At 37.4% G+C, this 27,831-nt stretch overlaps 1 protein-coding gene and 1 long non-coding RNA gene across 2 annotated transcripts in view; one reads left to right on the forward strand and one right to left on the reverse strand.

Moving 5' to 3' along the window:
* The window catches only part of EDIL3 (EGF like repeats and discoidin domains 3), a 392,540-nt gene that overhangs the window by 182,147 nt on the left and 182,562 nt on the right, over positions 1–27,831 (forward strand). The gene's annotated exons all lie outside the window — the stretch shown is intronic.
* The window catches only part of LOC129148857 (uncharacterized), a 38,158-nt gene that overhangs the window by 8,900 nt on the left and 1,427 nt on the right, over positions 1–27,831 (reverse strand). Inside the window, exon 2 of the long non-coding RNA XR_008555852.1 lies at positions 27,565–27,668. This is a non-coding gene — a long non-coding RNA (uncharacterized LOC129148857). The remainder of the gene's footprint in view (positions 1–27,564; positions 27,669–27,831) is intronic.

The raw sequence follows: 27,831 nt of genomic DNA on the forward strand, positions 1-27,831 counted from the left end.
TGCAGAATAGTTTCACTCACCTACATGCTCCACCTTTACATCCCTTCCCCACCCCACCACCCTGGGCAACCACTGATTTTATTTATTTATTTATTTTTTACTATTTCTATAGTTTGTCTTTTCTAGAATGTCACATAGTTGGAATACTATAGTATTTAGTTGGAATCATAAAGTATATAGACAGTGCAGACTAACGTTTTCACTTAGCAATGGCATTTAAGGTTCTTCCATGTCTTTTTATGACCTGATAGCTTAAAAAAACTGCTGCATAATATTTCATTTTATAGGTGTACCACAGTTCGTTTATTGGTTCACCTATTTGAAGAACATTTAGTTGCTTTCATTTGGGGAATTTTTGAATAAAGTTGCTACAAACATCCAGGTGCAGGATTTTGTTAGACCTGTTTTCCACTCATTTGAATAAATATCTGGGAGTGTTACTGCTGGATCAAGTGGTAATAGTACACCTATTTTTATAAGAAACTTCAAACTGCCTTCCATAGTAGCTGTGCCATTTTGCAAACTTATCAGCAGTGAATGAGAGCTCCTGTTGTCCTGTATTCTCAATAGTATGTTTTTGTCGGAGTTTTGGATTTTAGCCATTACATACACATTTTTGTGGTAATGAGAATAGCATGAGGTTATAACTTTATTAGACTAAAAATGAGTAATAGTTATTTTAGATAGAATTACAAAATTATACATGTTCTTAAAATGCCATACAATAATATGAAACATGTAGTATGTATATATAGATGTATGTGTATATGGGTGGGTGTAATTATAAAATGTAAATTACAGAATGAATTAAACAACAAAATTGTCTAGAGTTTAGACTTTTGAAAGGCATTCTTAAGCTGCCAGTTTTTTGTTGGGAGCCACATTTGGGTCTGGTTAAGAGTAATCATATTATATTTGTTGCCAGTAACAAATCTAATGCCTTAGGGAGGGATCATTTCTTGATTCCCAGAACTCTTTGCCTGTCTTACCAAGGAAGGCATTCTGAGCATTCTTTCCAACCTACACAGCTCGGCAGTCTTTGATTCCTTTTAAGAGCACATTCTCTTGGTTCCTATTCTTTGAGGAAGAGGAGCTATTCCAGGTGCCCACCAAGCCCAGAAAGGAAAAAGAAGTGGCCCATTTTACCAGATTAGACCAAGATAATATGCTCTCTACTCCCCTTTCCCACTGAGAAGGTTGACCAGAAGAACATCTAACCTAAAACTTTCCTCTTTGTTTACTATAGTAACTATTGTAAACCCATCTGGTCTTAATGGTATACTGTTGGTTAATGGATTTATACATTTAACAAGTGCTTATTGGGGCCATGAGTCATTTTATTCTTACATATTTCACTTTTCTCAGAGTTAGCCAATGAGATTTGCTGTTTTAAAGAGCACTGCTAATTGGATTAATTACATATTTGGCAATTGCATGTTTTATTTGTGAGGTGGTACTTGTTAAACACAGAATCTGGTCCCACCTTAGCCTTATGAGTTCAATATCTTTGGTCAGTACCCTGGATATAGTTAAAAGCATCTATATGATCCTTACATGTACCAAGCTTGAGGACAATTGGCTTAAAGAATGACCTTTCATTTCCAAATTATACTGGAGGAAGCATGCTATTAGGGCAATAATTCTGGATTAGACCTGGGTTTTGATGCTGCTCAATTTTGATCAAGTGATGGAAAGTCAGTTAACACTTAATGGTTCTGAACTTCAGTTTTCTCATACAAAATTCAATTTAATTCACTTCAACAAACCCTGAGAACTTTACATTGTGTTATGTTCTGGAAATAACATGCTTATGAAAATTGGAATTAATAATCCTTTGCCCTGATTCCCTATGCCTAATGGACTAATATGTCTTAATTTATTGGTAATTCTTATTGGCTCTTAATGTTTCCCTTCCTTTAAAATAATTTAAATTGTAGTTTTTTAGAAAAAAAAATAGTAGGAAGCTCCATTTGTAGTTTTATGCTTTTCTATAAGAATTCCTATCTTAACATGCTTAATTCTAATAGGTAATTTTTTATTATTTTTTTTAAAATTACTCTTTCCAATTTTAGCTTGATGGCCTCTTTATTTTCACTTTTCCACTAGAGGATGACTTTGCCCTAATAAAGTATTAACTTCAAAACTGAATGGAATTACTTTGAGTTAAAACTGACACTTGCAAACTATATAACTTACATGGGTTAAATATAAAGACCTCTAAGAAAACTTTCAAAGTAGACTCATCTCCAACCCCCAAAGGGTTTCTGACTGTGGACTGAGATTTCAGATTGTCCTGTTCACTGTTGTTTTTGCAGGTAAATGTGAGCCCCCTTGCTCCATAAGGCAGAGGTTCTTAAACTTGGTGTACATATAAACCATCTGGCAGTGCAGATAAATATTCACATTCCTCTTGCTCATTCATAGATATTCCAATTTAACAAATTAAATTTGGACCTAGTCCTGACTATTAACAAGTACCCTAGTGAATCTGACACCCATGATTCTAGAACACTGGTTCTCAGCCTTGGCTGCGCATTAGAGTCACCTGGGGGCCAATGAAAAATACTGATGCCTGGCTCCCACGCCACAGATTCTTATTTAATTGGCCTGGTGTATGGTCTAGGCATTAGGAGCTTTAAAACCTCCCCTGATGATTCTAATGTGCAGCCAAGGGTGGGAGTCAGTGTTCTAGAACCAGGCTGTGAGGAATTACTATGTCTTAAAAGAGATAAGCAGAGAGATACTCAAAGAGAAACTAAGCTTAGGCTGCACACATGGAATCCCAGACTAAATGTATAATCATACAATCCTATTGAATTTTATCATTCAGCCTTTGCTTCCTATAATGCAAATTATCTTACAGCAAGAACCCTTAAATGATTGAAAGAATCAGGCCAGAGGAACATATTAATGTACTGTTTTTAAAATATATTATCTCCTAATCTATCTCCAGTAGTCAGAGTGCCTAGGCATTTTTATTTGGCTGTTTTCATCCTTTGCGAGAGTCTCACGAAGAGCACCCTCCTGGCAGATGTATGGAATGGATGCTTACACAGAGGCACTATTCAAATGCAGACTTTGTGATATTTGTAACGAAATTCTCAGATATTCACAAACTCAAAATACCTTAAAATTGCTATTTAAATAACAGCTGGACAATCTTTCCCCACTGTTACTTATTGAAAGAAATCTGATTGTCAGTAAAACATAAACTCTGAACATAAATATGTTAAACAAATTTTGCCAGAAGGTTATACTCATGAAGGTGGTGTATTTATACTAATAGAACTGGTGTATTTATACTAATAGAACTGATTCATCTAGGACTTTATAAAGGATCTCTCCAGGAATAAAGATGGTACCACAAATACAGATTTTTTAAAAATGGTTGTGTGTAATCCAAATTTCCTACGTCTCCCAGCTTGTGGTGAAGTTAAAATTGATTTCCAAATTTCTGTTGCTGTTAGCTGCCATTTTCCACACCATTTGCCCATGTAGAACCTCCTTCTCCCCTGAAGTCTTCCCAAGTCCTCAGGAAATAATTTTTTTTCCACACATGAAACACATATTTTGTGAGAGCTTACTTATTATTACGAGGTCGCCACAGGTGCTTAGGAATGAATATAAACTCCCTGGCTCTGCTACTGATCCCACCTTGAAAATACAGCTCAGACACAGGCTACTCTGTCTTCTGCTGGTGGCCACCAGGCAACTGAGATGCACACGATCTGAGGGATATCAGGGCAATCTGAGCCAGTTTAATGAGTGTGGGTTGTATTGTGTTTCTTGGGACTGGAAAGTTGTGTGGCTTTTCCTGGAGACTCACACATCCTTTTACTGCTCAGCCTTTCTGCTTCCTGCCCTAACTGCCCTTTCATTCAGGGCGCAAACTGACACCTCAGGCAGGTTGGGGGACAGGTGCCATGTCTCTACCATGGAGAGTTTCTGCAGACTCATTTCACCACATTCAGTTATGAAAGCAGTAGCACTTGTGCACATGGGAATGCATCTCTATACGGCTCTGAGGGTAGTCATCCAACAGGCATATGCTTACACACGACTCTGTGCTAAGCACTGTTCTGGACATTGGGATATAGCACTAAACCAAAGGAACCAAGTCCTTGGAATCATAGGACTTCCATTCCAAGAGGGCAAAGGGATAATAAAAACGATGACAAGCATGTTTACTATACAGCCCAGCAATTGCACTCTTGGGCATTTATCCCAGAGAAGTGGAAACTCAAGTTCACACAAAAATCTGTACATGGATGTTCATGGCAGTTTTATTGGTAACCAGAGGCCCAGTGCATGATTGAATCATGCACGTGTAGGATCCCCTACACGCTTTCGCTTTTCGCGGTGGAGCTGGGTGCCTGTCCGCTGGTGTATCAGGCCTTTCAGAAGCCTCTGACTCGGCAGAGGCTTCTGAAAGGCCTGGTGCCGGAGCAGACAGGCACCCAGCTCCCCCACTTTTGATGGTCCGCGGCCGCTGACGGGGGCTACCCTGCTGTTGAGAGGCGCAGGGGGCGGGAGTCCCACCCCCTGTGCCTCTCAACGGTCACTGAGGGGGGCTGCCGCGGACACCTGGCTACCCTGCCATTGAGAAGCGCAGCTGGGTGTCCTAGGCAGGCCCCCTCAGCGGCTGCGGATCTGGCTGTTGAGAGGCGCAGGGGGCGGGAGTCCTGCCCCCTGCGCCTCTCAACAGCAGGGTAGCCCCCCTCAGTGGCAGTGGATCCGTGCCTCTCAATGGCCGGATAGGCCACCCCGAGTCCCGCCCCCCAGCCTCCTGCCGCCCAATTGTGGGCGTAGCGGAGTGATGGTAATTTACATGTTACTCTATTATTAGATAGGATACCCAAAAACTGGAATGGACCTTGGTGTCCTTCAACAGGTGAATAAACAGTGGTGTGTGTGTGTGTGTGTGTGTGTGTGTGTGTGTGTGTGTGTGTGTGTGTTTAGTGGAATACTCACTGCCTCAGCAATGAAAAGGAAGGAACTGTCTCCAGGAAAATTAAGCTGAGTAAAAAAAAGCTAATCCTAAGAGAATATTTACTAGATAATTCCAATTATAAAACATAGTTTAAATGACAAAATTTTTAAAATTAAGGACAGATTAGTGGGTTCCAAGTGTTGGAGAGTGAGGAGACAGAGGTGAGTGTGTTTATAAAGGGCAACATGAGTATCCTACTTGGAACTATTCAGTATATTGACACAAACCTACAGATGTGATGAAATAATGTAGAATTATAGTCACACAAATAAGCATAAGTCAAACTAGAGAAATATGAATAAGATTGATCTGTTAATATCAATATTTTAGTTATGCTTTATATCAGAATTTTGCAAAATAGTAACTAATTAGGGGAACTGGGTAAAATGTACATGGAATGCTTCTGTGTTGTTTTTTTTTTTACAAGTGTACATGAATCTAAATTATCTCAATATAAAGTTTAATTTAAAAAGATAACTTAGTATTGCATAATATCAAGCACTAATATATATTACTAGAGGCCTGGCCCACGAAATTTGTGCGTGCGTACGGTCCCTAGGCCTGGCCTGCAATCAGGGCCATTTTTCCTGGCTGCCCAAAGCCGGCCCCACCCCTGCCGCAGGTCACCCTCTGTGTGTAGGGCAACTGGCAGGGTGGGGGCCTTGGCCTGGTGCCACCCATGTCCCCTGCCACCCACCCCTAGTTCCCCATTCGTCATTGGGCAATTGGAGCCTGCCAGCCAGGGAAAGGGACTGAGAGGTGGTGAGTGCATCTCGTAGTGACTGGTCGAGCGGTCCTTCTGGTTGCTCCACCATTAGGGTCAATTTGTATATTACCCTTTTATTATATAGGATAAGGATGGGGAATATGGAGCAGAGTTATTTGAGTGCCATTTTAGAGCATGGCCAACGAAGTCCTCTCCTGCCATGTAACCTTTGAGCAGAGACATGAATGAAGTGAGAGGGCCAGCCAGGTAACCAGATGGAGTAGCAAGCTTAGAGTCCTAAGAGGGATATGCTTGGAGCATAGAGAATGATGAGGAGAGGGGCGAAAATGAAACCTGAGCAGTAGTCAAGGAACAGAAGATGTAGGGCTTCATAAGCAATAGAGAGGACTTTGTATTTGATTGTAATTGTGGAAGGGCACCTTAAAGGTCGGACAGGACATGAATTAACTTCTGTTTGGAGAAGGACTGGGCACTGGTGAAGAATAGGCTCTGTTAGGGTTAAGAATAGAACACCTGAGACTAGCTGGGAGATATTGGTAGCTTGGACTGAGGTGGTCATGAGGACTTGGAAGGAGCTGAACAATGCTCAGATTGTAATATAGTTTGAAGTGAATTATACTGGGACCATAAATATTTGGTTTTTGTTAATAAGTTTCAGTAACATTATAATTTTTTTTTACTTCATGTCATATTCATGGGCAATAAATATATTATTATAATTTCCAGCATGCCTTATTATTGACTTTTAACAGCATTGTTAGGATAGCATCTAGAATTTTAAAGAAAAATATGTAATTTACCCAGATATACATATATATCAAAAACTTAAATATATATGATGTTCTTTAAGGTACTGAATTTTCAAATATTTGAAAATTTGATATTTTTAAATGTCCCACAAGATTGAATGCCTTTAGATATATACTGTTGCTTTATCTTTCACATTGGCTGAGTCTTAATAGTAATATATAGAATGTTTTAAAGAAAACATTATAATAGAAGGATATGTAAATCAAACTAATATAATTACATACTAAAATACAATAATGATAATGAAAAAGAGAACATCATTTACATTTTAATTGGATATCTGGAAATTTCAATTGCATTGAGTAGATATTTACTAATAGCAGTTTTTAGAATGTAAATTGATCGATTTTGCTCTCACTATTCCTAATTGATTTTGCAATCATGCCATAACCTTTAAGTTTAAGGAATTTAAGCCAATATCCTTTGGAAACAAATTATTCTTAAATATTTTGGAGTTCTTATTAATTGTATTAGATATATCTTAAACTAGAACATTTCTAAGAGAATTCTTCCCCCTAACATTTAAAAAAGGCTCTTTTATTGGTAAGTAAAGGAATTGTTTCAGCTTCTACATAAAATGAGTATAGTTTACTTGGAAAATTAAGGCATGAAGTGGGTTTAGTTCAGAAATGTAGAAGAGACTCAACTTTTAAGTCCTTCTGTGCTATTAACAAGTCATATGAACTTGAACTAATGATTATGCTAAGCCTTGGTGTTCTCATGTGTAAAATAGAAATAAATGGGCTCTTTGCCCACTTTTAGATTCAGGTCGATGATGCCGAGGCAACTTAATATATGTGGTGTTATGTATAAATAGAAGTTCTGTACATCATAAACTATCATTACTACTTCTATGATTGGTTTTCTAAATATTTTTTCTTTAATCATGGTAGGAAAAAATGGTACTAAAATAAAAATAAATAAATACTAATTTTATCTGAGCTAATTTTGCAGCAGAGAAGATGGTACACTAGCTGTCTTAAACAGCAAAGTTTTGTAATTAGGTGCAGTGAGAGGGGAGAAGAGATGAGGGAACGGAAGAGAGAAGAGAGAGACTATTATTCTAACTGTCTGCTTTTCAATAAACCTCCATAGAAGAGTCATCTATATTCAGTGTCCCCTGTATGCTCTGTGATTACTTAAACACTTATCTGTATTCTCATCACCTCTTAGCCTCCACTTCTTCCCTGAGGCACCATTATCCACTATGACATACTCGTAATCATTGTGCTGTCTTTACACTTGTCCTTAGTCTATTTTAAAGACAACAGCCAGAGTAATCCTCTTCAAATACAACAGATATTAGGTCACTCTGTGTGCAAAGCCTTCCATGGTTTCCTACTTTACTTGGAGGAGAGTCCAGTGTTTTGTTGTGATTGAAAGAGCCCAACACATTCTGTTCTGGCATCTCTGACATTGTCCCCCACCCTGCTCCCTCCTGCTGATCCCGCTCTGGTCACACTCTTCTCCTCAAACTTGCCAAGACTGCCTCTGGCCAGGGGCCCCTGCCTCTGTGTTCACTTGCCTGTCCTCTCTCTCCTGGGTAACCACGGGCCCACTCACTTATTCTTTTTGTTAGGTATTTGAACAAGCGATGATTCTCCAGAGTGCCCTCCTCCAACTTCCTAAAATAAAATGTCATTCTGTAAACCCTTACTCCACCATCTCTTTACTCTTCATTCCTCTCCCTTTTATTATTTTAATCACCTGCCATATATTTGTTGTTGTTGTTGTTCTTTCCTCAAGAAAGTAAGCTTTCTAAGAGCAAGAACTTGATTTGTTTAGGTTTTGCTCTATTTTCTATGCCTAAAAAGCTCAGAGTAGGTGCTTGATAAATATTTGTTAAATAAATAAGTGAATAACTCAGCCGTGGTTAAACAATTACCCCATTAATGTGTCATTTACGAAAACCTTATCTTCCATGATGTTGGGCTCTGCAAAAGACAAAAACAAATGAACAAAAAGCCTCTAGGAAAGGATATATGCCTTCAGTCGCTTATGAACTTTGTGTGGATAAAATACTGCTTCATCTAACAGGAGTCCTATGGCCAAATAAGTTAAGAACACTGTACATTGTTTCTTCCTTTTGGAGTCTGTCAATGTTCATTAGTTATTGAAGGCTCTGGGGAGCCCTGCAGTTTATAAAGGAAGCTAGATAAATAATTGTAGTTCATTTTAAAACTTGTTTCATATCGTTTAACTCAATTATCTGGGAGTGGGAGTGACACCATAAGCTCAGATGGAGAGTTTAATCTTGAGGCAAAGGAGAGAGAACGTATGAAAACAAAGTCTGGTAGGTAGAGAAGCGAGAGGTGAGGGAGTTATTGTCAAATGAATGGTCAGTATGTAGGAGGCAATGCTTAATTCAGGGATTTAAACTTCAGGGATCTTTTTCTGCACAGATAAATGTTTTAATGCCAATACACGTAAGGGGGAATGTCCACCCCTGCCTCCAGTGCAAGCATTGATGCAGCACTTACAATTCTCTCCAGAAATAGTGATTATGTTTAATGTTGCACCACCCATGGTGGCTTCTTCGTCTGAGGGATAAAGGAGTGATGAGCAATGCTTTGCATGTCATGGTGACCAGTTGTTCCGCCGTTCGGTCGATTTGCATATTAGCCTTTTATCATATAGGATATCTAGCAAGGTGTTGTCACATAGAGGGTGCACAATAAATATTTGTTAAATGAATTTATTATATTATCAGTATGTTTTATACATTTCATATAAATCCAAGGAAGCACATAATATCTAACAGACTTTGGCTTACAGTTTGAATTGGTCAACATGGTGATGACATATTTTCATATCCATTATTATTATTGATGAACTCACCCAGACTGTTTTGAGATATTACTGGTATTATGAAGCCAGCCTTCACAATTAGGAAGATGCTTTAAAAATGTTTATTGCAACTTTTTCTCATTAAAAAATATTTTTTACATTATAATACAGGGTGGGGCAAAAGTAGGTTTACAGCTGTTTATATGGTAAATAATACAATAATCTATAATAATAAAAGCATAATATGCTAATTAGACCAGACGTTCTTCTGGAGCTGAGAGGGAAGTCCGGGTCCCAGGTACCTGCTGGCAGCCAGAGGGAAGCCCAGGTCCCGGGTGCCAGAGGGAAGCCAGTGCCAGCAGTCGGGGGAAGGAAGACCTACTCTTGCATGAATATCATGCACCGGGCCTCTAGCTAATTAATAATAATACAATAATAAACTCTATTTTGTGTACTCATAACTATAAGCACACTTTTGCCCCACCCTATATACATTCATTTAGAAATAATTGTATGTAATTTAAAAACACTTTTTAAAAATATATATTTTTATTGACTTCAGAGAGGAAGGGAGAGATAAAAACATTAAAGTAGCCCTGGCCAGTGTATCTCAGTGGTTAGAGTGTTAGAAAAGCTGCTCTTTTTCTGAGGTACAAAGAGTCTCCAATATTATCATGTACTGAGAACTATAAAAGCTACTTTGCTTGCCTGACATAGAAAAATTTAATGTTCAAATCCAGTATTCTATTGTAGGTTCCTATTGCTCCCACTCTGCTATATGGTTTTGGATCATCTTTTTTTATTTTCAACTATCTTAAGATGCAGGGATTTTACTGCAAGCTGTCTCACAACTTTGTGGAATAAACAGGATATGTATTAAAAATAGATAATTATTCCAGATTCTCCCCCATTGGCTCTGCATATGTAATGAGAACAGTGAAGCACAGTGCAGCATGCACAGCAGTAAACGTAGATCCCTGTGGTCAGCTCCAGAGGTCCGGGCAGCCTTTTCCAGAGACGGGCAATTACTCCCCATTGCCACAGAGCTGTGTGTAAGTGAGTCACCATTTTGAGTAAATTAAGCAATGGAGTCCACTTAGATGTTGATAAGGCATCAGTTAGGTGACAATATGGCTAGCGTTTTTTAGAATCATTTTCTGTGTTTTTGTTTAGGATTAAATTCATTGTCTATCTGCAAGTCTACAAGTGTGGATATTCTTTTTTTTTTTTTTTATGTGTTTGTGTGAAACTTTCCATGTGCATTTTCTCTAAAAGATAACAATGTCCATGTTAATATGTTGCTACCAACATGACCCTGAATTACATACAGGGTTGATTGACTCAGGATGGCTTATTGTTATCTCTAGATACACTGGTTAATCTTTTAAGCCTATTTAGTCAAGTTCCTTGACTATCAATTACTTTTTTAATTAATAAAGTAATCTAAGGTATTTAGTGTATTATTGTGTTAATGATCTTATATATCAAACACTAAACAAACTTGAAATTGCCTTATTTCCTTGGGGATAGTTTAACTCCTAATGAGCTTATTTTTTAATTGATATTTCAAAGTCATAGGTAAAAAGAACTTATTTCAATTTATCTTTGAGTATAGTCCAGTAATGACATTTACTCAAAATGACATTTTTATCAGAGAACATAGTCTTTTTCTTTCCCCTTCAGAGCAATTGAATTGAGGAAAAATATTTATTGCCAGCTCTCTTTCTGCTGTAGTTTATGGCCTGCCTTTCTGAAATGGTTCAGAGAATATATTTAAAATGAACCTCCTGGTCGTGTTTTTCCTTTGCAGAGACTTTGGACATGATTCGGTTTTATCATTTGAAAGTAGAGTCACACTTTGTGGTTTAAAAATTTTGCCCAACTTTTATTTTTAAAGTGTTCTCAAGTGCAAAACTCAAGAGCCTTTGTGGATTTTAAAAGCAGACTCTCTTCACCACCACCCCCAAATAGTTTATTTTAAAAAAACATGATCGATATTAAGTCTCAATAGTAAGGAAAAACAGACTATAGATCAGGAAGAAACAAAACACTGTTTTTATTTTTGTGATTTGTAATGACTTTTTATTTTCAATTATATATAAACTGGTGATTTAACACCTGTGTGGGGAGGTCCAAAGACATGAGGCTGTGACTGAATCTGTCCCCTCCTAATACAGAGCAGGCAGGGAAGTGTTTGAGGAATAGACTGTGCTTAGAGAATATGGCAGAGAAGGAATGTCAGATATGGCCCAAAGTCAAGCATCTGTGTTATTTTAAGAGGGATTCTTAAGAGGGATGGAGGCCGGCATAGCTCAATGGTTGATCATCAACCTACGAACCAGAAGGTAATGGTTCGATTCCCAGTCAGGACAGCTGATCAATGATTCTCTCTCATCATTAATATTTCTCTCTTTCTCTCCCTCTCCCTTCCTCTCTGAAATCAATTAAAATATATTTTCAAAAAAAGAAGAAGAAAAGGGGGGTAAAGACTAAGAGGAAAGCCTAGAGAAGTTCCCTGACCCACCAGCGTGGTGGTTCACAGGAACCAGGGGGCAGAGTATAGGGACCTATCAGAGTCAGGGAATTCCAGTGATGAATTGTCTTAATAAAAAAAAAAAAAAGACAAAATTGCCCCAAGAGGGATTGAGCCCCCAGTTGCACATGCACCACCTCCAAGGGTCACCAGTGCCACATTTCATTCTAAACATCAGTGAAAACTTTCATCTCGTTTACTCTGGTAATGAAAAGTCCACGTACGGTTAGAAAGTAGAGGATGCACTGGAATGAGAAAGAAGCTATAACCCCAACTCCCTGCCCTGCTCTTTCCTTGGACACTGCCAGGAGGGTCTCCTGCCCTGTGTCTCTCACATGAGAGCCTTTGCTCTCGGCTTTCTCTTGCATTCACCCTCTCAAAGGGGCAAGAAGTCAGTGAGAACAGAGGAGCATGCCCACCTGGAGGCAGATCTAGACTATGCGCACGGTGCTCAGAACCCAAGAATACCCTGTCTAAATGGTGTCTCACTTACTTCCAAGGCCCATGCAGGTTCCCCATCCCCATTGGGGTGCATATGGGAGGCAACCAATTGATGTGTCTCTCTCACATCAATGTCTCTCTCTCTCTCCCCCTCCTCCCTCACTTCCACTCTCTCTAAAAATCAATGAGAAAAATAGCCTCAGGTGAGGATTAACCCCCCCCCCCCCCCCACAAACCACTTAACTATACATATATTGGAAGTTCATACTGCTTTTTAAATTTTGCGGATAGAGATATAGGATGAAGAGTTTTGAGATCATGGTTAGAAAGGACCAGAGAGTATTGAAATTTTTTGAGAGGAGAAATATACTTACAACATATAACCCATGTAAGCTTGAATTTGTAAGAGCAACCAAAAAAGGAATGTTAACCCATTTTCTCTGCATTTAGCTAACCCAAAAGGCACCACTTTTTACCTATAAATTGTAATCTACTTATGATTATTGAAACAATATGAAACCTCAATAAGAAGGATTTATGCAGCTCCAGGAGAAATACTTGTGACAATGTCTGCACCTTGGCTTTCATACAGATGAGTTTACTCATAAATGTACTGTTCGTTTACATTGGATAGTAGTTGCCTTTAACTATTTTTGTTAATGGAAGTTTTTGCCCATTAATTTGTATTGCAGAGTGGCAGGCAGTGGCTCTCTGGAGATGCCTGTGGCTAAAATGTTTCCACTTGGCTGTGCATGTACAGGCAACTGGAATATTATTAAAATATAATAAAAATGCTCATTGTTTCTTTTTATTGTTGTTTGTTCCTTTGTTTTAGGCACCAGAGGGGCTACTTTGATCTGTTTTGTAATAAATGAGTTTTGGGGGAAAATGACTGTAGATATTTGGGGGAGTAGCGTATGATTATTAGATCAATACTCTATATACTGAAAATTAAACTGAAGCACAAAAGCATGGAATGACATAATTGAGTTCCTTGACCTGAAGGTTGCAAAAATTAAGGTAAACACCCTGTTACAGAAAAATGGAGAATTTATCACAAATACTTTTTTCCAAAGTAATAGTTTTTCTGCACATTTTAAGATGAAAGGTTTCTGGACATAAAACCAAATGTTTTTATATTTATGTGTTTTTTCACTTTTAACTCTCCTATGTTACCATGTGATTGGGGAATAAATGGCAAATAGATGCAAACCTTACTTTATAATAAAGTAGTACAGTGCACTACATAACTATGAAATGTATGTGTCTTGAATATGCTGGAAGCATTTTAAAATTATGTTTTAGTGATCGATGTGTTTCTATATTGATGTTCTGAGTGTTCTTTTATCTTCCAGGTATTCTATTTTGTAGCATAATTCTGGGCATCTCTCAGAGAAAAAGCTGATGTATTTAGATATGTAGGAATGCTGTTGAATTTTTGTGTATTTTGCTAGTGGGACTTGGATAAATTATTTTCCCGGTATTCACTTTAATTTACTCCAGTGCAGATACTATTCTTCTAAATATTAGAGTTCACTTTCAGAGTTCAGATGGAAAATTGGGAAAGCCCTAAGGTTACTATTTTTATGAATTCCTCTATAAAAGTAGAGAAATGAGAATATCAAAATATTACTTGACTCTGTCCAATATAATTGATAGATTTATAAACCAGTCAGATTTCAATTTATTTTTGCTTTTACTTACTAGGACATCTGGTTTTTCAAATGCATTTAAAAAATCTTTCCTCAATGTAATGAAGCTTGTTGTGCCTAACAATTTTGTCTAAATGCTATTGTAATATTTTAATTGTATTCAGCATCCTGCTTCATTATAGCAAGACTTCTTTTGTTCAGTAATATATTCTAGCTATCATGGCCTAGAAAATTTTTGAAACATCCATTTTTATTTGTCACCAATATATGCACTATTCCAAGTCTGAAGTATTGTCTCATTTTAATTAAACTTTCTGAATATTCATGCATTTAGGTACTTAAGCATTTAGCTTTATATTTGCTATTATTTTTAATGTATAACACGTCTTTATAATAACTTTCAATGGAAAAGCAAATTTGCCCACAAAAATTTAGAATTAAAAATATTCATTACCTTCTATGTTATTCTCTTCACTGGCCTCCTTACAGAAATCCACAGGTTGGCAGCTCTGTCACTGTCAGAAACACTGTTATGCAATGTGGGAAGAATGGAAAGGGCCCAAGAAACTGATTTGGAAAAAACAAAACACCAGACTTTGTAATTTTTTAAATTATGTTGATATGTGCAAAATGTGAACATTCAAGAAAACAAAGTTTGAGCAGATAATGCCATAAACCATGTGTGTTTGTGTGGGTTGTATATATTTTTGAAGAGTTTGGGCATATCTTGGTTCTTAATAGCTGTTTGAATGTTATTTATTGCTTCACATCTGGAATGTATATAAAACTGCTTCTAAAGTATTAATATGAATAAATCTAATTCATTTAAGGAATAAAACAAAGGTTTATTTAGACATTCTTGTCAAATACTCTTCAGCTCTTTAGTAGAATCAATAATGGTTAAAGAACTATTCTGAGAACATTATTGAGAATCTGCTATTCTTCTAAGGAGACTTAAAGAGAAAGGTTCTTTATCATGTCTCATTGCTGGCATAAACATTTTGATAATGATGGCAGTAAGGAAGGAGAAACTCAACTTTGTTTAACTTTTTCTCCTTTTCTCTTTCTGTCTCTATGACCTGTGGTGAAGGTACTTTGGTCTGGTGTCTCCAATGAATCTAGGCTGGAGAAAGATTTTATCTAGTGGATGCTAGAATTTTTAAAAAGAATAACTTCTCCAGAAGCTTTCCTAATAGTCTCTAGGACTGAGCTTATTGCTCTCACAGGGAATATGCTCCCCTGTAACTTTACAGACCAGTCGGAAGGAATGAGCCTTGTTTCGCAGAGAGCCATCTGTGAGTCAAGGGGCTGTAACAGTTTCCCAGCGCTTCAAAGCTTCTTCATTACAATCTTGGAGTAAAGAGTCAAGATTTCAGTTAAATTTGGAAAAAGATGCCTTAATTAATTGTCTCCTTCTTTTTCCCATGTCCTCACCTAATTTTATAGTATATATAATTTAAATTTAGCCTTTCAAGATGGCACCCTGAACATACAGATTGATCATACCTTTATTCTTAAATCTCATTAAAGTTACAGTGAAGCTTAAATAAAGAAAAAAAATATATGTTTTTAATACTCTAAAAATAGTGAGAAGGGACTATTAGCCCAAGGCGATTTTTGACATTTCTGGATGAAAGAATAGGGGAAAGAATCATGTTGATAGAGAAGGGACCAAGAGTCTATATCCCTGATCTGGAAGTCTGAATGGAGGTAGGGCCGTTGTTCTCCTGGTGAAGAGTCCAAGCTGGGAGTCCTGAGCAGACAGAAATTCCATCACCGTAGTTAGTTAAGAACTTGCTACAACAGCAATGCCAGTTGTACAACTCTTTCCTTCACTATCCTACCTACAAAGCATGATTTTCAAGGCCGAAACTGGAAGACTGCTATCTAAAATCTTTAGCGGTTTCCCTGGAGAGAGCTTGGTTTCCTCTTGTGGAAGTAGGCATAGCTGAACAAAATTTTTATTTTCCAAGGTGGAGGTAGTCACACTGCCCACTCCCTGCCTATGCTCCGCATTTGTTGGGTCTATAGTCAGCCCTTCCATGCAGGAGAGAAGACTGTTGGTGAAGATAAACTTATAAAAAGACTGGGGAGACCACAGTGGTTAAGTATATTAATTAATCTAGTTTTTCATTCATGTATGTAGACAATCAAGGATCACAAGGCATTTGAAGTCAGCAGTGCAATACAGAAGATCTATGAACACGTAGAATAACTGATATGAGAGGAAGCAAGCATGATTCGTGAAACAGAGAGACCTTTTTAAATCATCTAAATTGCAAATATAAAGAAAACATAACATACATAAAAATATGTCACTTTGTGAGAAAGTTCACAGAGATGAAAGATATGACTGAAAGAATTTTTTTTTAATATGATAGGAAAATAAAGTCAGAGAAATCTTCCAAAACTTAAATCAAAATATAATAAACTGAAAAATATGAGGCATATGTTTAATAAACAGGAAGAATCAACTTATGAAATTCAACATAGGATTAGTTTTGTAGTTCTGGGGAGAATAGAAAAATTGGAGGTAATAACAAATGAGTCATCATATTGAAATCAATTAATGAATACCAACTCAATGAATAAAAAATAAGATCTACCCAGACAAATTCTAATAAAATATGGGTATAGAAAAAATTAGGAGAAGCAAAAATTAACCCTAAAGTTAACCCTAAAGAAGCAAAATTGATATTGGTTTCAGACTCCTCAGACAGCAACTCTATATAGCAGAAGTCAATGAAGAAATGGATGTACTTTATATTTCTAGGAGTACATGAATTTGAACTTAGATTTCTGTTATTACCAAATTTTATTCAAGTGTGGGGACAATTTTCTTACTTCTATCGTGAAAATGATCTGAAGACATCCTATGTCAAATGAAAAAGAAGAAACATAGGATCCAGGAAAGAATAGACTAACCTAGGAGAGAAAGAAACACAAATCCTAGGATGCAACTGGTACCAGGCCTGGAAAACAATCAGCCAAACTCAGAATAACTAATCAGAGGGCAGGAGAAAGTTCTCAAGAAGCATGGGAATACATTTCAATCTAAATATTGAAGACTGTGATCATATCATTTGTCAAATAAGTTTTTTCTTATTTCAACAACAACAAAAAACCAGTAAGTTATTATGGGAAAAAATAAGAGAGAGAGAAAGAAGCTCTTATAAAAATGAAGCATCTGAAGGTGACATGATTTTGAACAATTAGTAGAATATATCAAAAGGAAATCCATTTGAGTGTGTTGCTAGAACAGCCTCCATAGTGTTTTTTTGCTGAACCACATGGTTTTACAGTTCATACATGGTTTTACAGTGAATAATATTTATAAAATTACTAGAGGCCCGGTGAAGGAAAATTTGTGCATTTGGGGGGCAGGGGGTGTCCCTCAGCCTGGCCTGCGCCCTCTTGCAACACCATCCCATGTAATAAAAGGGTAATAGGCAAATTGACCCTAACAGTGGAACGACCGGTCACTATGACACACACTGACCACCCAGGAGCCCTCGGTGGATGTCCACCTGCTGGCTTAGGTCCACTCCCCGGGGGATCGGGCCTCAGCTGGCAGTCCGATATCCCTCTGGTGGCCCAGGAGTCATGGAGAATGGGCCAAAGCCATTAGTCAGACATAGTTAGCGCTGCTGCCGAGGCAGAAGAGGCTCCTGCCACCGCCCTGCTGCTCTGGCCAGCCATGAGCCGGCTTCTGGCTGAGCTGCGCTCCCCCTGTGGAAGCGCACTGACCACCAGGGGGCAGCTCCTCCGTCAAGCGTCTGCCCCCTGGTGATCAGTGCGCGTCATAGCGACCGGTTGTTCCCAGTTGTTCGCTGTTAGGGTCAGTTTGCATATTACCCTTTTATTATATAGGATGGGACTGTAAATACTCTTTAATTTCCAATTGTTTCAATCAGTTATGTAGAGGGCATTAAAGAATTAATATATAGATGACATTATTGTCCCAATTTGTCATCCTTCCCTATATCCTTACTCTTTATTGTGTGACTTGGAAATTCTTTCTGTAAAGGAGGAATATATTTCTCTTACACCCTCAACTTGAGGTTTGGAGATGCTGCTTGGTTTTGGCAATTGAATGAATCAGAATCACAGTGAGCCATTTCTGAGCTAAGCCTTAGGAGACTTTGCATGTTTCACTTGCTCCTTTGATCTTCTGTTGTTCCCATCACAGAGGTGCACAGTGTAGCTGCTGCATCAGCTTGGATTTCAGAACAATCACGCAGGGAGCAGACTTGAGCCCAAACCTCAGCAAGGAGCCAAACCTGTCAGGATCTTGAGTTCAAAGCAGAGCACCTCAATGAAGCCCACCTTGATAGCTCCTGACACCAGCCCCCCTCAGTCACCTCAGATGGTGCAGGAATAAATATCATACTCATATTGAATACCAGGGAGGTTGGTGATTGCTACACAGACTAACTGTAACTTTCCTTAACTGGTACATTTACCACAATGGGACAAGAATGTATCACAAAAATAAATAGCATTTAAATAGTAAATAAAGGAAGTAGGGCAGTAGAGATAGGAAAGAGATACATAAAAAGGAGATATATAGCCTTAATGTCTAAAGCTGATGAACAAAGTAGGTTTAAATATGCTGTTTAAGATTGTAAAAATAGTCAATAGAAGACCTAAAATAATTATATAACTTACAGAATTCAGAAGAGCATAGAAAGATCATATTGTCATTTAAGAAATATGAGTTTTCTATTAATAATGTAAATAATAAAATAAAAGTCACAGACTAAATTGTTCTACCTCCACAATTATAATATATAGCAGGCAAATAAAAATAAGGTGTCAATCATTTTCACTATGCACAATTACAATAACCTCTATATTTCTTTAACATAAAAGAAATGTATAGTTCAGTGGTAGTACCTATAAAGAGCTTTGTGGATTTCAAAAATACATTTGCACACTTAGAAAGAAAATTGATCAGCAATAGATCTTGGTCCTTTTCCTCTGCAGAACTTCACCAAAATATTTTAAATTTTGCAGTACCTGTGGATGGATTCTATTTTGGAAAAATATTAATATTACTTCTGAAGAAACTCTGTAGTCCATTCGGTTGAGACCACATAATCCTTTATGTATCATCTGAAACACCAGACAGAGATTTAATGAGTAGAGGGAAGTAAGTTGCTGCATAAACTCAAATCATTATCCTCAGGGCCAAATTAAATAACCAAATTAAGTGGGTGCAGTTACACTTACACTTACTATTTACAGATATTAAGTCAGTTCACAGTCATTGAATTTTATTAAAGGGAACTAAACTTTTTTCTGGCATTCATTTTATAACAGCATAACACAGCAATGCATCTTCTAATCAGACCCATTCCTCTCTGACAGATTAGGACCATTTGTTAACGCTCTTGTTATGGAAATAGTCAAATGTTTTAATCAGGTTCATTGGAGATGATGGAAACTGTTGCCCCGAAGGCTTACTTTTACAATGTGAAATTACATGGGAAATAATGATTGGAATTGAGATTTCCATTTTAGTGTATATTAACAGAAATTAATAAGGAACTTCTCCTTTTAATATATACATCTTTAAAGCCATACATCTCATATAAGACTAAAAAGAATTAGAGAGAATTATTTTGTAGTTCCTAAATGAAAATTTCAGTCACTTAAATAGATGCTATGGATGCAGGAAACATACACATTAATATACTTTATGAGCCTCAGAAAAATTACTGAGAAATACGAACTATTAGGGGAGGTCTGAGTAAACCCAGTTACAGTTTAATAATCGTCAGATTTCTTATAGTCAGCCACATCAGAAATAAATCCAATCTGAAACCAAAAACATATGAGCAATAGAAAATCTTGCAGTTGTGTTACTATTTTTCCATTCATCTTCATTTAAGGCTTCCTGCAAAGCCTTTCCTGAATGATGAAAATAACCTGCAAAGTAGGAGGTGAACTACCATGAAAAAATTAGTATTTTTGTCATTTTTATGAGTACAGCTCCTTCTATTAGTATGTTTTATTAAACTACTCGGTCTTTCCAATAAGACCTGCCTCATTTCATCTGGGCTGCATGGTTTTCACTTTGAGGTTTAAGCATAAAAAAACAAAACCCTCTCTGATGTGGATTTGAGAAGGCTGATGTTCCTGGATAACTGTGTGATTGTATTGCAATGTGTGTGCATTGTGTGTGTGTATGTAGTTGTAAATGCACAATTGATAAGTGAGTTATAAAAAGAATGTTGACATGATCATTTTCTTCCATCATCTTTGTTCAGGTATAATTACCATATAATAAAAGATACATATTTAAAATGTACAGTGTGAAACTTTTTGATATATGCATGCACTTATGAAACCATCATTTTAAACCAAATACTGAATATTTTATTACCCACAGAGTTTCTTTTTACCCCATTGTAATTTTTCCCATCTGTCCACCAACTTCGTCCCAGGAAACTACTGATCTGCTTTCTATGTCTACAGATTCATTTGCATTGCTAGAAATGTATATACTCAGAATCAGAAAATATGTTCTCCTTGTGTCTGGTTTCTTTCACTCAACATATTTTGAGATCCTTTTTTGTTGTTGCTTGTATCAATAGTTCATTTCTTTATTAAGTTGTAGTCAGTTGTACGGGTATACTATAATTTGTTTATTTGTTCGCTGATTGCTGGATATTTTGGTTGTTTTGAGCACTTACGAATAAAGCTGCTATGATCATTTACACACACCTTTGTATGGACATAAGCTTCATTTCTGTTTTGTAAATATCTAGGGTTTGAATGGTAGATGTATGTTTAAATATTTGAGAAACTGCTAAACTACTTTCTGAACGGATTGTATTATTTTACATTCTGACCAACAGTGATGAGAGATTAATTCATGCACATCCTCCCCAACACTTGGTATGGTAATTTTTTTTTCTTAGCCACAGTACTATCTTTTTTCTTTGTTTTAAGTGTCTGTTCAAATCTTTTGCCAAGATTTCTTTTGTCATTTGTTTCCTTCCCATTGAGTTTTGAAAATTCTTTATACATCCTGGATACAAGTGCTTTATCAGAAATTTTATTTGCAAATTTATTCTTCCAAATGTGGCTTGCCTTTTCATTATCTTAAAATTGATTTGGAAGAGCAGTTTATAATTTTGATATAGTACAATTTATTAATTTTAATGGCTCCTACTTTTGAGGTTATGGCTAAGAAAACTTTGTCTAAATTGAGCCCAGAACAATTTTCTCCGATCATTTCTCCTGTAAATTTTTTATGGTTTTAGGTTTCCCTTTAAGGTCTACAATCCATTTTGAGTTAATTTTTGTATATAGTATTGGACATGCATCTAGGGTTTTTTGCATATAGATATTAATTTGTTAAAAAGTATTTGTTGAAGAATACATTTATCTGCAGAATTCTACTATTTTGTGTAATCATGACGTGCCTTTGTGTACTTTTCTTCATATTTCTGGTGCTTGGGATTTATTGTGTTGTCTGGATCTTTGGCTATACTTTTCATTATGTTTGGAAAATTTTGGGCCATTGCCTATTCAAATACTTTCTGCCCTCTCATTTTCAGGGACTCCAATCACTTCAGTTTTAGGCTATTTGTAATCATGTTCCACAACTCATTAACATACATTTTTTTCTCTGTTTTATTCTGTATACTTTCTAGTATGTCTTTAATGTTTACTAATCTTTTCTTCTGCAATGTCTAATTGGCTTTATTCTAGTGTATTTTTCATTTCACGCATTATAGTTTTCATCCTTGGAAGTTCAATTTGGATATCTTTTTAATTTTCCATGTCTCTACGTAACATTTTCAATATATAGAAGTGAGTTATGATAAACATTTTAATATTTTTGTCTGCTAAATCTAATATGTGGTTTGCTCCTGCTTTTTTTTTCCATCCCTATTAATCTCGACTGGATTCTAGACATGAATGTAAACTTGTTGAGTGCTAGATACTCTGCTGGTGTAGTCCTACACATCTTCTTGAGCTTAGTTCTCTTACACTAGTCACTTGGAAACAGTTTGAACCTTCTGGGTCTTGCTTATAAGTTTAGCAGGCAGGGCCAATAAGGTGTTTAGTCCAGGAGTATTTATTCCCCACCATGCAGGCAAGTCCTTTCCAAGTCCTGTGCCCAAAGCCCCATGAGTTAGTTTATTTTCCAGTCTAACTGAAGGGAGTTTTCTGGTGTGGTGTGATCTCCACGTATTGCTCCCTCTGGTGCATTTAGATGGTTCTTTCCTCAGTAGTTTCCTCACTTGGCTGAGCTGATCCAGACTCCGTGGCATCCCTGAGGGGCACTCCAGTGCTCAGGACAGGCTGCGCAGATGGCGTGGGGGCTGTCTCTGTGTAACCCTCTCCTCTCAGCACTCTTCAACTCAGAAAGTTTTGCAGGCTCCTCCTGGATGCTTCCTCTCTGTGCTCTGGCCTGGAATTCCTCTTAAGGGCGTAAACCTGGGCAATTTTAGGGCCCACCTGGCTTAAGATTGTCCTTTCTTTCCTATTGTTTAGTGTCTTGAAAACTGTTGTCTCATATGTTTTGTCTGTTTTACTCACTGGGTTGTTTCAGACAGGAGGGCAAATCTGGTCTCTGGTATTAGGCCTTGGCCAAAAACAGAAATTCTCTTGAATGCCAACATTATCACTTTTAATATATATATATATATATATATATATATATATATATATATATATATATATATATATATATATATATTTTTTTATTAGAGGCCTGGTGCACGAAATTCGTGCACTGAGTGGGGTTGTCCCTCAGCCCAGCCTGTACGCTCTCCAATATGGGACCCCTTGAGGGATGTCCGACTGCCCATTTAGGCCCGATCCTGGTGGGCAGTCGGATCCCTAAATGGGCAGTCGGACATCCCTCTCACAATCCAGGACTGCTGGCTCCCAACTGCTTGCCTGCCTGCTTTCCTGATTGCCCCTAACCGCTTCTGCCTGCCAGCCTGATCACCCTCTAACCACTCCCATGCCAGCCTGTTTGCCCCCAACTTCCTTCCTCTGCCAGCCTGGTCACCCATAACTGCCCTCTCCTGCAGGGTTGATCACCTCCAACTGCCCTCCCTTGTAGGCCTGGTCCCTCTCAACTGCCCTCCCTTGCAGGCCGGGTACCTCCCAACTGCCCTCTCCTGCTGGCCATCTTGTGGTGGCCATATTGTGTCCACATGGGGGCAGGATCTTTGACCACAGGGGGGCAGACATATTGTGTGTTGCAGTGATGATCAATCTGCATATTACTCTTTTATTAGATAGGATAGAGGCCTGGTGCATGGGTGGGGGCCAGCTGGTTTGCCCTAAAGGGTGTCCCGGATCAGGTGGGGGTTCCCTTGGTGCGTGGGACAGCCTGAGCGAGAGGCCTGTGGTGGTTTGCAGGCCGGCCACGCCCCCTGGCAACCCAAGTGGAGGCCCTGGTATCTGGAATTTATTTTCCTTCTACAATTGAAACTTTATAGCCTGGAGCGGAGCCAAGCCTGGGGCTCCCTCCGAGGCCGGCAGCCATTTCTGTTGGGGTTATAATTGAAACTTTGTTGCCTTAAGGGGGTGGGCCCGGCCAGGGTGTGCAGAAAGCTTTGCTTCCCCTGTTGCCGGTGGCAACCCTGGCCTGCTCTCTCAAGCTCCATTCTGCCGCTATTTGTTTGAATTTGTTTACCTTCTATAATTGAAACTTTATAGCTTGAGTGGAGGCTTAGGCCTGGCAAGGGCAGGTGGAAAGCTTGGTTTCCTCTGTTACCTAGGAAACCTTGCTCTCTGTGGCTGTAGCCATCTTGGTTTGGGTTAATTTGTATGCTCGCTCTGATTGGATGGTGGGCGTGGCTTGTGGGCGTGGTTTGTGGGTGTGTCAGAGGTATGGTCAATTTGCATATTTGTCTATTATTAGATAGGATTGATTTCATAGAGGAAGGGAGAGGTAGAGAGATATAGAAACATCAATGATGAGAGAGAATCATTGATCGGCTGCCTCCTGCATGCCCCACACTGGGGATTGAGCCTGCAACCCAGGCATGTGCCCTGACCTGGAATCAAACTGTGACCTCTTGGTTCATAGGTTCACACTCAACCACTGAGCCATGCCAGCCGGGCCAATGTTATCACTTTTAATGAAGAAAATATGTCCATTTGGCATACTTAATAAATATAGGAGAGAAAATGAAATATGAAAAGGAATGGCATGTCGGCGGCACTTCTTGGCTCTGAGTAATGTGTAGGTTGATTGAAGCAGCTTCTTCCAGGGTGGTCTGGAGTGTGGCAGAGGTTGGCTGCCTCCAGCTCTGCCAGGCTTCCAGAAACACTCCTATAATTATGTAGATGAGATTCTGGAATTGACAGGAATGGAGCCACCCAGCTCTTTCACCTTGATGGGACATAGCGGTGAAATGCCTAGGAAATTAAGAAGGCGCATTCTCTGTATTTACGGGCCATTTTTATCTGTCAGTCCTAGGTCTCAGCGATCTGTCAGGCAAAATGTATAGAGACTTGATGTCCTTGATTTTAAAACAAACAGTAAATGTTACCACTTTAGGATGAAATATATTCAGGAGTTTCTGTTGAATAATTCCATTCAATGGATCAAAATTTCCACAGGCTTAGCAATTATGGGAATAAATACTGTCTTTCATGCCTCTCCAAGGCAAGGCTTCTCATCTGTAGAATATTTATGAAAATGCTACCCATTTATTTACTCTAATTATAACCCCAAAAGTAGAAGTCTCTGTATACTCTGTATACAGAAATCTCATTAAAAATTACATACATTTTCATTCAGCTGCATAACCAAGAAACATATTATAGAACAATATGAATATGGATTAACCAATATTCCAATAATGTGGAAAAATTTTCACAGTCCTGAGAGTTTGCAAGATATTTTCCCATAACTTACCTCATTTAATCCTGATAGTTGCTATAGAAGCATAATAAGATCCAATCTTTTTAGACATACTTTTAATTATGCTTAAAATATAAAGGTTTATTTTTAATAAACCAAAATGTGGTTGCAGAAAGCATTCTTATTTTATCATTTGAGTCTACATGTGTCTGTAGGCGATAATTGATTTATAGAGTTATTTTTAAGAAATTAATTCTAAAGTTAAGTGAAATTCTTTTTCAGGATATACAAAATATAACTGGATCAGTGCCTGTTATTTAAATGTGGCACTGCTTACATGCTTTCAGTAGTTCATCTTTCTTAGTAGAAGTTATCAGTCTATTTGTTTGAAGGTATGGGTCATTGAGGAGAAAAATAATTCAACCTAGTGAATTTACAGTTTTCATCATTCCCTTAGAAGCCTCTCTTGGTAAAAATGTATCATAAAAAGACATATTGGCCTGGCCAGCATGACTCAGTGGTTGAGTGTCGACCTATGACCCAGGAAGTCACAGTTCGATTCCCAGTCAAGGCACATATCCGTGGTTGAGGGCTCGATCCCCAGTGCAGAGCATGTGGAAGGCAATCAATCAATAATTCTCTCTCATCCTTGATGTTTCTCTCTCTCTGCCTCTCCCTTTCTCTCTGAAATCAATGAAAAAAAAAAAAAAAAAAAGACATATTGGTGTTTAGCTCTTATACTCTACAACTTGTATATGAAGTGAAATAAGTGGTTACCTACAAGTTTCATGCAGTTTGTATCTTTAAAAAGATTAGGAATTAAATTGCTATAGTAGTGCAAATTGATATAACTGCTTTAGAAAACATTTTAGCATTATATACCAAATACATAAATAACTCAGCCATTTCACTCCTAGGTATACCCAGAAAAAAAAAGCAATATACTTATGCACTGAGATACGTACAAGCACACTCACTGATCTTTTATTTCCAGCAACCACACCAATGCCATTAACAACATAAAGGGACACAGGTAAGGTTCAGGGGGTTCTAAACACCCTAAGACAATGAAAATTTGATAGTTTGGCATGAATGTACATTTTTCCAGAGAAAGTGTCCATGGGTGGAAAAACCTAAATTATGGATTTTAGTTTGAGGCCTACCACAGGAAAAGCTTTATTTTAGCTATATCTACTAAGATAGTTTCTCTAAACCTGTCAAATACTAGTATAACTGAATTCATAGTAAGTTTCAACCATGTGCGGCTAATACTTCTTCTCTTTAATTCATGGCACAGATTTGCACAATTCTAATATTTTCACCAACATAGTAAGATAATAAGTCATAAATAATATCTTCAGTTTACAAATCAAAGATTAATTTGTATTATTTAGAGATTAAACTTCACTAATTTAAAAAAATAGTAATTATTTATTATTTATAAACAAAATTTTAGCTATAAAAAGGCAGTGATAATACTAATATTTTTATTCTATCCTCTGTACATGTAGCTGTTGCCCCTTATCTTAATTAAAGGAGCAATAAACATTGAAATGTTAACCTATGTTTTCTAAAAACAATAGAAATATAAAGTGCATCATGGTAACTTTTACTGTGAATTACTATAAAACAATGAAAATTAATTCACTGCAACAAGATTGTGAATGAAGCCACAACTACAGAGTCCATACTAAATGATATTTTTTTTTTTGCTACAAAGTTTAAACATAAGAGAGAATAAACAATAATGTTTAATAGTTATATTTAAATAATGTCACTACTAAACTATATGAAGAGTGAGGCTGTGAGAAGGAGATTGTCACCTTGGTGAGGCCGGAGGGGGTGTATGGATGGGTCAGGTGAAGGCTGTTGGAGTGCTGGCAGTGATTTTGTGTTTGAACTTGATGGTTGTTACACTACTTGTCTTTTAAAGATAATTCACTTTACTCCATTGTTAGGTGTACCTTTTTTGTATGTATGCTATCTTTCATATAAAGGTTTTAGAATAATGTGAATTGTTACCCCTGAAAAAGAAAAATTTCAATTGTACAGATATAAAATGTATTTATGCCCTCTATAAAAAACAAACAAAAAAAAATGTGTCCCTTTCATCTGAATGCACAGTAGGAAGGCATATAAAACAAAATGTAAGAGCCAAAGAAATCTATTTCTAAATAACAAGCCCTTGTAGATTTCAGGAATAAAAGAACAGATGCTCATTAAGCCTAAACCACTTAAGTTTTTGAGAAAAAGTACTAAGTGAAATAAAGCCAAAAAAGTATTACAAACTAAGATTTTAGAACTAGTCTGTCCCAAAGCAGCAATGTTAGTATTTGTAGAACATTATAAAAGTTCTGAGATCAAGGACCATGTATTATCCCTTATCTATTGTCCCAAGCACATTGAGTTGTACCTTGAAGGCAAGAATAAAGGGAAGGTGAATTGGGAGTATTAATCTTCCATAGTGGTGGTTTAGTGTACTGGTGAATAGCTTCTTGAGAAAAATTATCCAAGTTTTAATCTCATTTTTACCACCTTCATGCCTCTTGGCACGTTTTGTAAATTTTCAACTCCCTCATCTGTAAAACAGTTATGATAACAGTAACTAGCTCAGAGGGTGTAATGTTATATGTAAAACATTTAGAACAATGTTTGGCACATACTAAATAATGTGCAAGTGGGTAAATGTGCTAATCGTTGTCATGTTACCATCCCAAGGTGTTGTTTGTTCATACTTGTATATTGAAACTTGCATAGAAGTAAACTCTAAAGATCATGCACCAGTTTGCAGAATGCACGTAACGGAATTTAGTTTGAGTAAAAGCCTGAGGAGCACTCCTTTGCCAATAATGATTTTCACTGCAGGTAATTTTCCTTGGGGTCTGCTGAAAACAAAAAATGAAAAACATGACCATATGCTGAAAATTAAAGTGCTTATATAAAAGGCAAGAAAGAAAATATGGAGAAATCAGATTCTAGTTGAGAATTCAATTGGGATTCCCAGATAAAGTACAGGATTTCCGAGTAAATTTGAATTTCAGATAAACT

This window comes from Eptesicus fuscus, chromosome 4, assembly GCF_027574615.1.
Source record: "Eptesicus fuscus isolate TK198812 chromosome 4, DD_ASM_mEF_20220401, whole genome shotgun sequence".
Classification (NCBI taxonomy): domain Eukaryota; kingdom Metazoa; phylum Chordata; class Mammalia; order Chiroptera; family Vespertilionidae; genus Eptesicus; species Eptesicus fuscus.